General features: G+C 37.9%; 1 protein-coding gene across 1 annotated transcript in view; it reads right to left on the bottom strand.

The window, feature by feature from the left end:
• Positions 1 to 12,016, bottom strand: part of kank2 (KN motif and ankyrin repeat domains 2) — a 37,324-nt gene extending 25,308 nt beyond the window's left edge. The window contains exon 1 of the mRNA XM_087808958.1: positions 12,001 to 12,016. The gene's annotated coding sequence lies outside the window, so the exon portion shown is untranslated. The remainder of the gene's footprint in view (positions 1 to 12,000) is intronic.
• Positions 12,017 to 13,683: the final 1,667 nt, after the last annotated feature.

Here is a 13,683-nt window from a genome sequence, read left to right as displayed (position 1 = left end):
GTTATTCAGCTAAATAAACCAACATGGCCGACGGTTGACTCTCAGAGCCACATGGAGAGTTCAAAGCGATCATTCTGAAAGATAAGTTGTGTGTGTGTGTGTGTGTGTGTGTGTGTGTGGCGGTCGTGACCACGTGTGTGGAAGGACACTGAGGGTCAGTGTGGACTTGTGGTCGTCTGAAAAGTCTGTTGGTGCCGCTGAACTTTGAACATAGTGCGTCTTTTGATGGAAGTGTTTTCCAAAAGGTTCTTGTCTTTTCTTTCGCCGTTCAAAGCCTGAGTTTAAACTCTTCCTAAAAGTCATACTTTTCGCAAGATATATTGATGTGAAATAACTTATTGTAATGCAGGAGATGATGTTTGAGAAACATATTAACAACGACGCTTATTAACAGATAATAGTTTTGACAGTCTATAGAAAAAAGTTACGTAACATAAAAAATAAAACGTCATCTTCTCTTATGAAGTGTTTTTTCAAACTGTAAATTGTCTCTTTAATGACACTTTAAATAAAGCTTGAGCTCTTTTATTTATTTTTGTCTTTGCAGGTCTGATGTTGATATTTAATGTGTAGCTTATTTATATAATTTTTTACTCGTCATTTATAGTGAATATTCTTCGCTTTTTGTTTCTCAAAATTCTTTTTTTTTTTTTTACATCTTCACATTTATATTGATAATCGCTAAATAAAATATAAATAAAATAAAATAATATACAATCAAACCACTTTTGAGCTCATAATGAAAATGACCGGGTTTCCCAGATTGCTTAAGAAGCTCTTATGTGCTATGATCTTTGCAGCTCTCTTAAGAACACTGTGAAAGAAGGAAGTTTCCCAGCGTCGCACTTAAGCCTAAGAAGATCTTTAAGAAGGAAATGAAAGATGGATCTGACCCACTCTAACTGTTAACAGCCTTCTTAGACCGACGTCAGGGGAGTGTCTATGCTCCACAAATAATAAATCAATAATCAATGAAGTTTTTTTTTAAATTCAATTACACATTAACATTTTACACACTCATTTGCATTCTTGAGTTTATAGTACTACTATGACTAAAATTTCAAACATGAAGTAATATTTGTGAGTGAAGTTAATCCAATAAAATGATTAAACTATAAACTACTTTGCATTTCAACACATGAATATGAGAAACACGCCTCAACTTTTGCGGCACCAATCGTCATACGCCAGTGATGCATTCAAGAGCGTAGGAATTTTATAATGAGTTGAGAAAACACTATAACTTAACAGTTTCCACTTCAATAAATCAAGTAAACCATATAAAACGTATGAGCTCTTCAACTACTACACATAAAATAACATCAACAACAACTCACAGACGTCAAGGAAACATGTATAATTTAACCATATAAAAGACGTTTGACAAAGCCCACTGAGACCTTCTTACGAAGCTTCTTTGGCTTGATCTTAAGGTTCTCCTTCAGAAGACAGTCAAGAAACACCCGTATATTAGCTCTTCCTCATGTTTTCTTGCAAGTATTTTGTGTCACAGTTTATAAAACTGCTCCCTTGATGAATAAATTGCCAAAAACTGCTCAAAGACATTAGAAAAACACACAACATTCACATCATTTTTTCAACTAAAAACACACCCCGATGATCTTCTAATAGACGCAACCTGAAGGATGCAAATAAAGAATCCCTAAAATGACCTAAAAATGTCATTTTTTTAAGCAAATACGCCATTATTTCGGTTAGTTTTATACATACGATTTTAAACAACGTACATGAAGTTTGAAAGACGTTGAGTTAAAGAATAAAACGACCATATCTGACGCCCAGGAAGCAACTCTGTTAGCAAAGGATCATGGGACAGATAACTTGGGGCGTGAGGGGAAAAAATGGATTCAGTTAAAATATTGCGATATTTTCCAGCACAGTTAAAAAATAAATCAGAAATGATTAATTTTCTATTTGTCCCACAAAAAACATATTTCTATTTGTTCTTTTGGGGTTTAATTTTCAAGTGAGTGTTATATAATGAAAATAAATACTGATAATAAAAAACTATAAATATATAAATTGAGAATTAACTTGCAAATATTCAGTGTTAACACAGTGGATCATTTTTGTGTTGCAGTTAAACTTCATTACATCTTCTGCAGCAAAAGGAACAAGGAAATCCAGCAAGATCACGGCGATGACTGAGGACGAGAGGATACAGTCGACTCCAGCAGCTTTTAAAGCTGATGTTTGGACATATTTTGGTTTCAAAACAAATGAAATCAGTGACGACTTTGTCAAGAGTCATGTGATCTGTAAATTCTGCAACACCAGAGTCAAGTACTCGACAATACTACAAATACATATTTTTGTTGCTATAGTATCAGAAATACATCAGAAATATTCTACCGTAAATAAGCATTCTTAGGAATTTCACAAACATAAGCTGAAGGAACATCGTCTGATCTCCGCCCTTGTACACTTTGAAGCAACAATTTCCCGACGCAAAGCTCTCTAATCAATCCCATACTCGGAGCCTCCCTGCCATGTGATTGGGCAACGGGCCGGGGTAACACTCCTTAAATCTCCAGGCATAGCCTCACACACACACACACACCCGCCGCATGTTGTGTTGCGAAGGCCCGTCATCTTGCACCGATCACCGTTAATGACTTAAGTCTGATTTCACAAGCCTTATAATGCGACTCAAACACAAACGCTCCAGACTGCGGCTCTCTGGGAAACAAAAAAACGCCGTCACGAGCTCAGACTTCCACGGGCGCTGACCAGAGCCCTGATGCGGGGTTCGACATTTTGTGGCGTCGCCCCTTAAAACGGTCACGAGCGACCTTTAAAAAAAAAACCGTTAAAGTCTCGCCGTTCACTTCATTGTTTGACTGGAGCTCCGGCCAAAATCACAAAGAGCCATTCATGCAGCCTCCAGGTCCACAGCTGGTTCTAATAGAACGGCGAGGAGGGGCATCTCCAGAAAAAACGTGTGTGTGTGTGTGTGTGTGTGTGTGTGTGTGTGTGCGGTGACAAATCTCACCTCAAAACAAACAAGCAGTTGAGGAAGTGTAATTGCAGAGCCACACGAGGGATTGATCAAATGATTGAGGCAGAACTTTCTCGACGATCTCGGGGCCCGAACGTCGAGGATTAAAAGAAGTTTTCGGCTTCTGCCCTAATAAAAAAAAAAAACACAGTTGGCAAAACGCTCCTGGAAGAGTTGGACTTCCTTCAGCTCCCACGCAGTACAGATGAAATGAAAGCGCCGACACATGGGATCGACGGAGAAGCCAGAAGACTTTACGAGGATTTTGAACCCGAGACCGCGAGGTACAAGCGATGAATCAGCGGTTGTTTATTCGCCATTATTTCGGTTAGTTTTATATATATACGATTTGAAACAACGTACGTGAAGTTTGAAAGACGTTGAGTTAAAGAATAAAACCACCATATTTGACGCCCAGGAAGCAACTATGTTAGCAAAGGATCATGGGACAGATAACTTGGGGCGTGAGGGGAAAAAATGGATTCAGTTAAAATATTGCGATATTTTCAAGCACAGTTAATAAAATAAATCAGAAATTATTTATTTTCTATTTGTCCCACAAAGAAACATATTTCTATAAGTTCTTATGGGGTTTCATTTTCAAGTGAGTTTTATATAATAAAAATAAATACTACTAATAAAAAACAATATATATATAAATTGAGAATTAACTTGCAAATAGTGTTAACACAGTGGATCATTTTTGTGTTGCAGTTAAACTTCATTACATCTTCTGCAGCAAAAGAAACAAGGAAATCCAGCAAGATCACAGCGATGACTGAGGACGAGAGGATACAGTCGACTCCAGCAGCTTTTAAAAGCTGATGTTTGGACATATTTTCGTTTCAGAACAAATGAAAGCAGTTACGACTTGTCAAGAGTCATGTGGTCTGTAAATTCTGCAACACCAGAATCAAGTACTCGACAATACTACAAATACATATTTTTGTTGCTACAGTATTGCGATATATTGTACTGTTGCCTTGACTCGTGATCATCATATCGCCAGATATGTCAATGCTAATGCTAATAGTCACCTCTATTGATAAAGACCTGAAACTTCATTTTGCATGAATGAGGAAGTCACATGGTTTATTGTTTATATGTTGAAAAATTGCAGCAAAAATATTTTAGTTTAGTTTGTTTTTTAATCGTAACCTTTATCTAAATTCTTTTGTAAGGCCTATTTTATTTTACTTACAAAGAATCATGGGAACAAATGGAACTCGTGTAATTGTACAAAAAGGGGTCATATTTGTAGCTTTAACAAAATGAAACTTGTTAAATTGAAACATTTTGAGTATTAAAAAAATAAAATACAATAGGGCCCCTTAATTAAAAACATTTAAAGACCAGATCCATGGTATTTTAAATATTCTTTCTGGCTTCCCCTAGCGTCAGAAAACTGTAACTGCAACTTTGAAAAAATTATGTTTTTCTATTGTAAATGTCTGTCAACTTGTTTCCGAAACGATATAAAGGCTCTTGTTTTATCTCCCTCCCTTCAATCCTATGAAAAACACCGTCTCTGATCCGCTGCTGAAAAAAAACAAACAAACTTGTACTACACGAGTCATGAATGGTTACATTTTAACCATCATCATAGGAAGTATAAAAAATAATGAAAAACAAGGTGAAAATGTGGACATATTGTTGCTTTAACTAAGTATTCAAACCATATCTGTTACTAAGGATTTGGAAACAATAGAAAAAAAAATAGATGTTACTCTTGGTGACTTTTTGTTTCTCTAATCTCAAAATGCCTGTATTGGAACGGTTCCTCTTTCAGCCGTCCCACCCTGCCTGCATTCTTTTCTTAAACCCCCTTGATATCTCTCCACTGATGTCTCTTTTTAGATCAGATTTTTCAGCTTCTAAGTTTTGTCAATATCAGGAATAACTTTAGTTGAAAGATTACAATGATTTTTCTCATGTTTTTGCCTGAAAAGGGTGTTGGATTTTTTCAAGAGTTCGACTGTGGTTTTCACCATCATACCAAACTAATTGCGACTAAATGGTTGTTTTGGTTTGAGCTCTGATGAAGAAAAGGGTTACAGGAAAAGGAGCTCCATCATTTCGATCCCCTCGGGATCCAGAAACGACCCAGTCACTTCCTCCGGCCAGGAGAAAAGCATCACGAAAAAAAAAAAAAAAGGAGAAGGGGGAAAAAGGAGGAGAAAGGAGGTTTGGGAGGTTTGGGAGGGGGGGGGGAAGTGCTGCGAGCGCTGGGCGGAAATGAGAGACGACGATTATTCCGAGATCTGGACCGAGACACGATGAATCACGGACTGGAAGCTTCGCTAAACTCTCTTGAAGTTTCATCATTTTTTAACTCCACCCCCCCCCCCCCCAAAAAAATGTTCAAGACTTATCCATAAATCAATCCATGATTTAGAGGAAATTCTAGATGTGTTTTTTATACGTTCTCTGCTCGTAAATATGGATCTGAAACGTGTCGGATCAACTCATGGAGTCTGGCGCGACTTCGTGGTCACGGGAATTCTAACTCAAATTGACTTCAAGATCGGATCGTTCGTGTGGATTCCTGATTTGTCAGAACCGTGTCATGTGACACCAACCCTGACTCAGACTTTAGTCTCTTTTTCTAAGACTTTTATCTTCAACTTCCTTCCTTCCTTCCTTGAACAAACTTTATGAAGTATAAGCTCGTTTTTTTTCTCCAAAATGGAACATGTTGTTTAAGCGTTACGTCGTTGCTCTAATGGGGACACCCTGGAAAACATGACAATCCATGACGAGAGAAAACTTGGATCTAGGATAACAATTCTAAAGGAGACACATTTGCTCAAATAAGCCTTTAGAAAATGGTAAGAGATTTACACCATATTTCATCTTTATTATTATAGTCTGGGGGGTCAAAGTCAACTCACCAAGATGGCAAATATATTCGATATAACGAAAAATTGTGGATCTAGCAAAAATGTATATTAACTAAAGTTTCTCCAACAGTAGGTATGACTTCCTTCCACAACTAACATTTTGATTTATCTGGATTATGTCTGTGTTTTTATTCTTTCTTCAACCTATTTCTTTTATTCAACACAAGTTTTACTGTTATTGGAATTCTCTGTATAATAGTAGACATACATGATTTATGTCCCTTATCTTATCTTAAACAATTAAACAATAAACTATTTTTTAATGACTAAAGTTAATGAAGAGAAAGACAGAAGAAAGTGAATGGGTTGTTGATTTTGGGGGCAGCTTTAAGGCGTCATCTGAAGCTCAAGTAAATAAAAATAACTTTAACTTTAATTCATGGCCCGTTAGCCAATCAGAACCCAGATTACACAGTGACGTATACAACAGAGGGAACTTTTTTAAAAAGGAGGTTAAACTGTTGATAATCTAATGCTTTATGACCTTAAACTAATGTTCTGTTCGTACAAAAAAAAGATCGATCTAATGATCTGTAGGTAAAGGCTAGTGTTGTGTTATTTGTCAAGATTATGATGACTGACGAAGTCGTAACTGCCTTAATATGTTTCGAGACCACAATATGTCTAAACATTTGAGTCGACTGTATCCTCTTGTCCTCAGTCATGGCCGGGATCTCGCGGGATAACATTGTTCCTTTAGCCGCATAGGATGGGATGTCTGCTGCCATCTAGAGGCCGGAAGTTGAATTGCGACACAAAAATAAAAAAACGACGTCAATATTTGGATGTAAATAGTAAACAAAAATGTTTATTATGCACTTTATTTAAATATAAACCATAAAAGAAGTATGAAGAAAATTAAAATATGTCGATATCGATACAGAGTTAAAAAAAAATTGCAATTTAGTTCACTTCGTACACTATAACCTTCAAGTTCTCCATCAGTAAAAATGCTCCAGCAAAGATTCTTTTCCTTCTCGTCACCATGTGACCCCCCCAACAGCGAAGGTCGAGGCCGACCCCGAGAATAACAGCAACTCTCTCTCTCCGCCTGCCAAAAGTTCCGCTACGGTCCGGTCTTATCAACAAAGCCTGGCTCTGCATTATTGACCGACGACGTGGATTTGTCCCTTGTCCGACTTTTTTTTTTTTTTTTTTTTTAGTGGGAGGTCTTTGAGAGGTTCCTTTTGTTCCAGAACCCATGACTCGACCTCTGGATCAGCGATTCCAACTACAGTCAAACCACTTCTTTGTCTTAGAGAACGTCTCTCTGGAATTAACCTAAATTATTCTTAGAGACTGAAGTCATCGCAACAAGTACGGTGTTTGTTTGTAAAAAAAACTCAACAAGTTAGCGTCGTCAGTTGAAAAACTAGGGCAGGAAAAAAAATCTCTGTTTCCGACATTAAGGAGTGGTCGTCCTCCGAGCACCACAGACTCGGAGGAGCTCAGCAGTCTGGGCTCGCTTCGGTCCGGCCAAAAGGGAGGGAACCCGGCGTCTCGAGTTACTCCCGGAGAAAAAGGAGCCGAGTAAACACCCGCCGGGGGCGTCCATTGGTCACTGCGCTGACCTCCGACAGGAAACGGAGCAAGGGTGGGGCCAAGGCGTTTTTTTTTTTCGAGGCATCTGGAGGAATGATTCCAGAGCAAAAAAAAAAAAAACGAGGGGTTTGAGGGGAAGGATCTAGAAAGAGAGACACAGTCCAGACAGCGGTGAGATGTTGCATGTGATGGGGTACAGCAGGAAGTCATCAGGACGCCGGTAGCCGCCGGGGCTAAGTGGTCGCCTCCATAGGGATCTTATCAATTACTTCCTGAGTCACCAATTCACAACAAATCCGACGTTTTTTCCAGGATTTCCTCCTCGTCCCATCAACCAAAGAGGATGACGTCGGATTATCAATTACCGCGAACATATGTTCGTCCCGAAAAAAAAAAAACCCCATCATTAAGCAAAAACAGCTAAAACGCCTGTAGTTTAGCACAAATCAGATTATGAGATTAGATTAGAGTCCTTCAGATGAACAGACATCCCACGCTTTAGCAGGGAATACAAAACTGGAAGGACGGGAAAGTCATATGACTCAAAAAAACAACTTTGGATTTCACTTTTTTTTCCACATCATGTGTCATAAAAAAAACACTCAAATACATGTTTCTGCTTTTTACTGTAATAGTTTCCACTTTTAGTTTCCTTGTGACCCGAACCAAAAATACACACTTGTTATTTCCTCACCAAACTACTGGATTTGACAACAATGACAGTGTTTCATACGAATTTAGACGAACACAAGAATACGATCGCAACGTTTTTCTGTTCATTTGTCGCTGGTTTTCTTCTCGTTAAGAGTGGATTTAGATAAATAAAGTCATTTGTTTTGTTCATTTTTTCGAGACAAAACCATCGTTTTGAACACGTTTACCTGAAAACAAACGTTTATTTAGTTGATTTCTGTTTTTTTTTCTTGTAAATGAAACTTAAAAAACGAACATTCTGGACCAACGTTACACAACTTTCACTCATAACAACACACTAAACATTTTTTTGGCGTCAATTGACCTTTAACAAGAATAAAGCGTCTGAACAACTTGTGTGTTGATTTGTACCAACACAACACAACACAACACAACAATTTCAGCCTACACATTTGTATATTGACTACAAAATCCCATGATGCACCACAACAACTGAAACTCTCGTGACAGCAACAGCGTCAACAGAAGGCATAAAATTGTGCCACACCATAGGTCAAGTATTACGCAACGGTTAACAATAACACAATGACCTTTGGTGACCTTTAGTGACCGTTACTAAAAAAAAAACTGACAGTGGTGATTTCACTGCCGCTTTTTACAGTAAAAACATAATGATGACAAACTGGAAAACTTTATTAATTCGTCATAAATATCTATTATAAACAGAAACTGCAGCGAATTCCTCTTTGTCTGCCCGGAACAGAAACTTCATTATCCGGGACAAACTTTCCCCTAAATCATCGGGCAGACGGTCGAGATCCTCTCGCTGTAATTTCATTAGCTTTTTTTTTTCTAAATCGTCTGAGATGCCGCCGTGTGCAAATGGGGTTTACAGCCCCCCTGCATTCCACCGAGCACCCCCTGAGTCCCAAACTCCGGAGTGAGACAATCACATTCCTGTTGACTAGAAGACCTGCAGGAGGAAAGTCAGGACAGACGGACCTGACCAGATGGAATTCCTACAGGGGTGGGGGGGGGGGTCCCCCCAACTCACGAGACCCCGCTGCCGCAATCTGTCAACACATTTCAGCGACTTTGCCTCGGATTTTTTAATCAATACTTTGACTTCAAGAATCTTTTTTCTTTTACCAGTTTTTGTTTGCGACCGACCTTCTCATGGTTTCCATTTACGCTCACAATGTTTGTTTCATAATTAAAAAGACGAAAAGTCATTTTTCAGTCTTCGCTAAATATTTAGGACCACCCTCCGACATTTGAGAGGAAACGTTCGGTCGGGACGATGGTTTGTTGTTTGGTTTGTGGTCATGAAATCATTTCTAAAATGATGTCAAAGGAGGCTTTTTCAGTCAAATGTTAGGTTCTTATCAAACCTATTTTAACATGTGAAAACGACCAAGTTAAATAAAAAAAAAAAGAAGAAGAAATCTCCAGCTGTCTTTTAATCATCATCAATAATTGAGCGGTCGTGCATCAAATATTGATGAAAAATACATTTATAGTACTATTGGTCAGTTATAAAAGCAGGTTTTTAAGAACCATGCAACAGTTACAGCACCAGTGACCTTTAGACGACAATGAAATCCTCACACATGGTTTTGCTTCCAAAAACTTCAACACAGTCACCTTTGTTTAAAAAAAACCCCAAAAAACATGAAAATATTTTACTATAGTTCACAACGTTGTTTTCTGTACTTTTTCCAGTTCTTTTTTTTTATTTCATAAGACCTCACTTTGTTTATCTTAACTTTAAAAACACATATATATATATATAACAAATAAGGTCGAGTCTGAAGGTTTCTCCTACCATAGATCACTCAGGCCCGGGGGCCAAATGAGGACGTCAAATCTTGTTATGTGGCCCACTGCTCAAAATCAAAGTGGATAAATGTTGTAGTTGATATTCTTGCTTATTAATACTTATGAGATTAACCTGAAAGTAAGTAACAGGTCACTGAAGTCAACAGTTATACAGAGACTTACGATAACATTAACACTTTTAGGGAAGGAAAGAAATTTGATTTAATTGATGAAGGAGAAAAAAGAGCCTTGAAGAAAGTACAGCATCACAGTATTATATACTTCCTATTAAGGACAGTTTCGTAAACATAATTGGTGTGAGAAAATACGAATGTACTTAAATATCGTATTGTTTTATTCACGATACTGTTGCAGTATTCAACAGTACTGTCTACAGTATTTTTTCACAATTAACTAAGAAATTCACTGCATTTGTTCATTTTAGTGTTACGATTAAACGTCCAGCCACTAGATGGCAGCAGTCATTACGTTCTCCGCAGCTAAAGGAACAATGATATCCTGCGATGACTGAGGACGAGAGGATACGGTCGACTCCAGCAGCTTTTAAAGCTTGTGTTTGGACATATTTTGGTTTCAAAAACAAATGAAAGCAGTTACGACTTCGTCGAGAATCATGCGGTCTGTAAATTCTGCGACACCAGAGTCAAGTACTCAACAATACTACACATATATCCTTGTTATCGCAATAAGATAACGCTTGACTCTTGCCGATACAAACTTCAGTTTTGTTCGGCCGGACACATAAACGGAGTCGACTCCACCGTCGGACAAAGATGCTCAAAACGAAAACCTTCAAAACAAGTTTTTTTGGGGGGAATTTGGACGTTAAGATAATAAAAAGATCAACTTCCAACTCGCCAAGTGGTCCAAAAGCAAGTCAAGAGTTGCGGTTCTATTCATCTCGACTGTGTCACATCAGTGGTTTTCCAAAGTTTCCTTCTCTCTGCTCACCTCACGGAGCGTAGAGTAAACACAGGAGACCACTCTGTCCACGCTGGAGCAACATGAATGACAGGAAGAAGGTCGGGACACACAGCTGCTGCCATTTTTTTTTTTTTTTAATATACCAAGCCTTTTTTTTTCTTGTACATTACGGCACAGTGGACGCATTGTACGATGCAGCGTTCGGAGCTGGTGGTGACGACACCATGCGACCCTTGCCAGGGTTCAAAGCAACATCTGTACAAAAACCATGTGACGCCAAATATCGAGACGACTTCCAACATAAATAGAATACGTTTAAAACAGCTGGAAAAAAAAAGGGGGCAGCAGGGGTGAGGATGAACAAAAGTTTTGACGGGGGGATTCCGAACCATCCATCTTGTGAGCAGATAAACTTTCACGAGTGACCACTGAGCTACACAGCAGCAAATTTGAGGGCAAGAGCTGATCCACATCTGGAAGTGATAGAAAACACTTGCAGAATGTGGAGACCCCCTCCCCCCTCCTCCAGCTTAAATATGCTTTCAATGAAAAATATCCAGCACGTGAATAAAGAAGGATTTTTTCCAGATTTTCTTTAAAAAAGCATTTGAAGTTTATAGTGTTTTAAAATTGAAATGATAGTATTCGTAAATAAAAAATCATCAATTAAAAAAACTACAATTAATATGAATAATTAAAAAATAAAAATGTATTTATAAACTAAACTTTAAAAAAAAACAACATATTAATAGACTTGATGATGAATTAAATACATTTTTTTTGATTTGATCATATTTTTGTATTGATCCTCGAACATCTGCGCGAGTGACGCCCAGAACAAAAAGACGCTTCTGGAGGAGACTCGCGCGAGCACACGCGTGCACGTTTTTAAAAACCCCAGAAGACGCACAAAGTGATGCACAGCGAGTGGGAATAAAAAAAAAAAAAGATGCCATAAAGAAGAATATCAAGCGCCGTTATTGGAGCAGAGAGGGACGGACAAAGATGCGGCACCGCTGCACTCAGAGCGGGATGAAACTTCACTTCCGGTCCGTGGAGCGGGTCAAAGGAAAAAAGAGTTTGGCGTGGGAAGTCGAGAAGGGAGTAAGTGATGGTTCTTACCTTCTTCTCGCGGAGGTTCCTCTCCTCCTTCTCGGCCCAACAGCAGCTCCTCACTGACGGAGACAAAAACACCGCAGACGAGATGCTCCGGCCTCCTCCCGCCTCCTCTTAAAGGGCCAGCAGCCCCTTTTCGCGGGACAGAAGGTCCAGACTCTGGGAAGAAACCTATGGAAGTGTATCAGTGCTAAAGATTATTGAATAGATTAAATCAACTTTTTAATTTTATTTCATCTATTTGTACATTGAAAGGTCGATTAAAATGGAACATTTTAAAAAGCATTAAAAAAAAAAGTTTAACATATACAATTTGATAGTGTTTCTCATAACTCTAAAATAATATTTATTAATTCAATATTTTGTCATTCTTAGCCTTTTAAATTCAAAACAAAAATTAAAAATGTTGGTATAATGGTGCTACCAGTGTAAGTAAGTAAGTAAGTAAGTAATGTGTATTTATATAGCGCTTTTCCAGACCAGGGTCACAAAGCGCTTAAACAATCAAAACAATATTCAATAAAGTATATAGTTTAAAGGTCAAGATAAAACTGATAACACAACAGGAGTTCAAAAGAAAAGTGTCTCAGATCTCTTTCGGTATTGTCCAGTAGCACCATTATACCATCAATATATATATAAAACCTTTAAGTTGATTTAAAAGGTTAAGCATTAAAACATATAGAATTTATAAAAAATGTATTTTTTGGAATTATTGAAATTAGAATTTCAAAAAAACATGCAGTCATTTTTGAAAATATTCAAATTGTTTCATTAAATTATATAAAACTAAACCGTCAATATTTATTTTTTAAATTCAATTATTCATTTTTATTTCTTAACTTTTTAATAAACACATTATTTTATTCAAAAAATTAAAATATAACAATTTGTTAAATTAAAAAACAATTTCAACTATTAAAATCCAAAATGATGGAATCAAATGATACAGTTATATATTCTTAAAAAACTACATTTTACAACATTCAGTTTTCACTAATATACTTCCTAGCCTCTTTTTTTTAAAGCACATATTTCTGGAATCTCCTGACATTTGATCAAGTCGAGTAACATCCCAGAACAAAGACGAGGATGTTTCAGTTCATCGTTTCATTGACTTTCAACTAATGAACACCAAACAGAAGCAGACATTCCACTATAGTGTCCGCCGTGAACCCTTTGACCTGCAATAACCCAGACAAGAGAAGTCCTCAAAGAGGACGTAAAAAAACCTCCTTTAAACGGCTTTTATGAACTTTGTGGGTAATGAAGAGACAATGAAGAGCCTTCTGGACGTCGGCCCAAGGATCGCCGTTACCGTCATCGCCTGTAGGAAGCGCCGTCGCGTCTAATAAAGTTAGCGTAAATAGCGGCAAACAAAGGGCATCTAAATCGGGTCAAACCCCGGTTTCTTTTTGTGCCCTTTGGCAGAAGATGCTCTACTGACCTCGATCGTCCTGTTATCTAGTGACACAAACAAGTGAGCGGAGCTTCTGTTTTTACCCACTTTTTCAAGTACCTTACATCGCGATGATGTCATCAGAATGAATGCTGTCTCGCCTGCAGTTGATTCAGAACTCTGCAGCGAGAATTCTGACCCGCTCTAGTAGAAGAACTCACATTTCTCCGATCCTTAAAACTCTTCACTGGCTTCCAGTTTCTTTCAGGATCAACTTTAAAATTCTGGTT

The sequence above is a fragment of the Callionymus lyra genome, chromosome 15 (genome assembly GCF_982586985.1).
Source record: "Callionymus lyra chromosome 15, fCalLyr1.hap1.1, whole genome shotgun sequence".
NCBI lineage: Eukaryota > Metazoa > Chordata > Actinopteri > Syngnathiformes > Callionymidae > Callionymus > Callionymus lyra.
The sequence above is the reverse complement of the archived record's forward strand: the minus strand, read 5'-3'. Positions and strand labels throughout refer to the sequence as shown.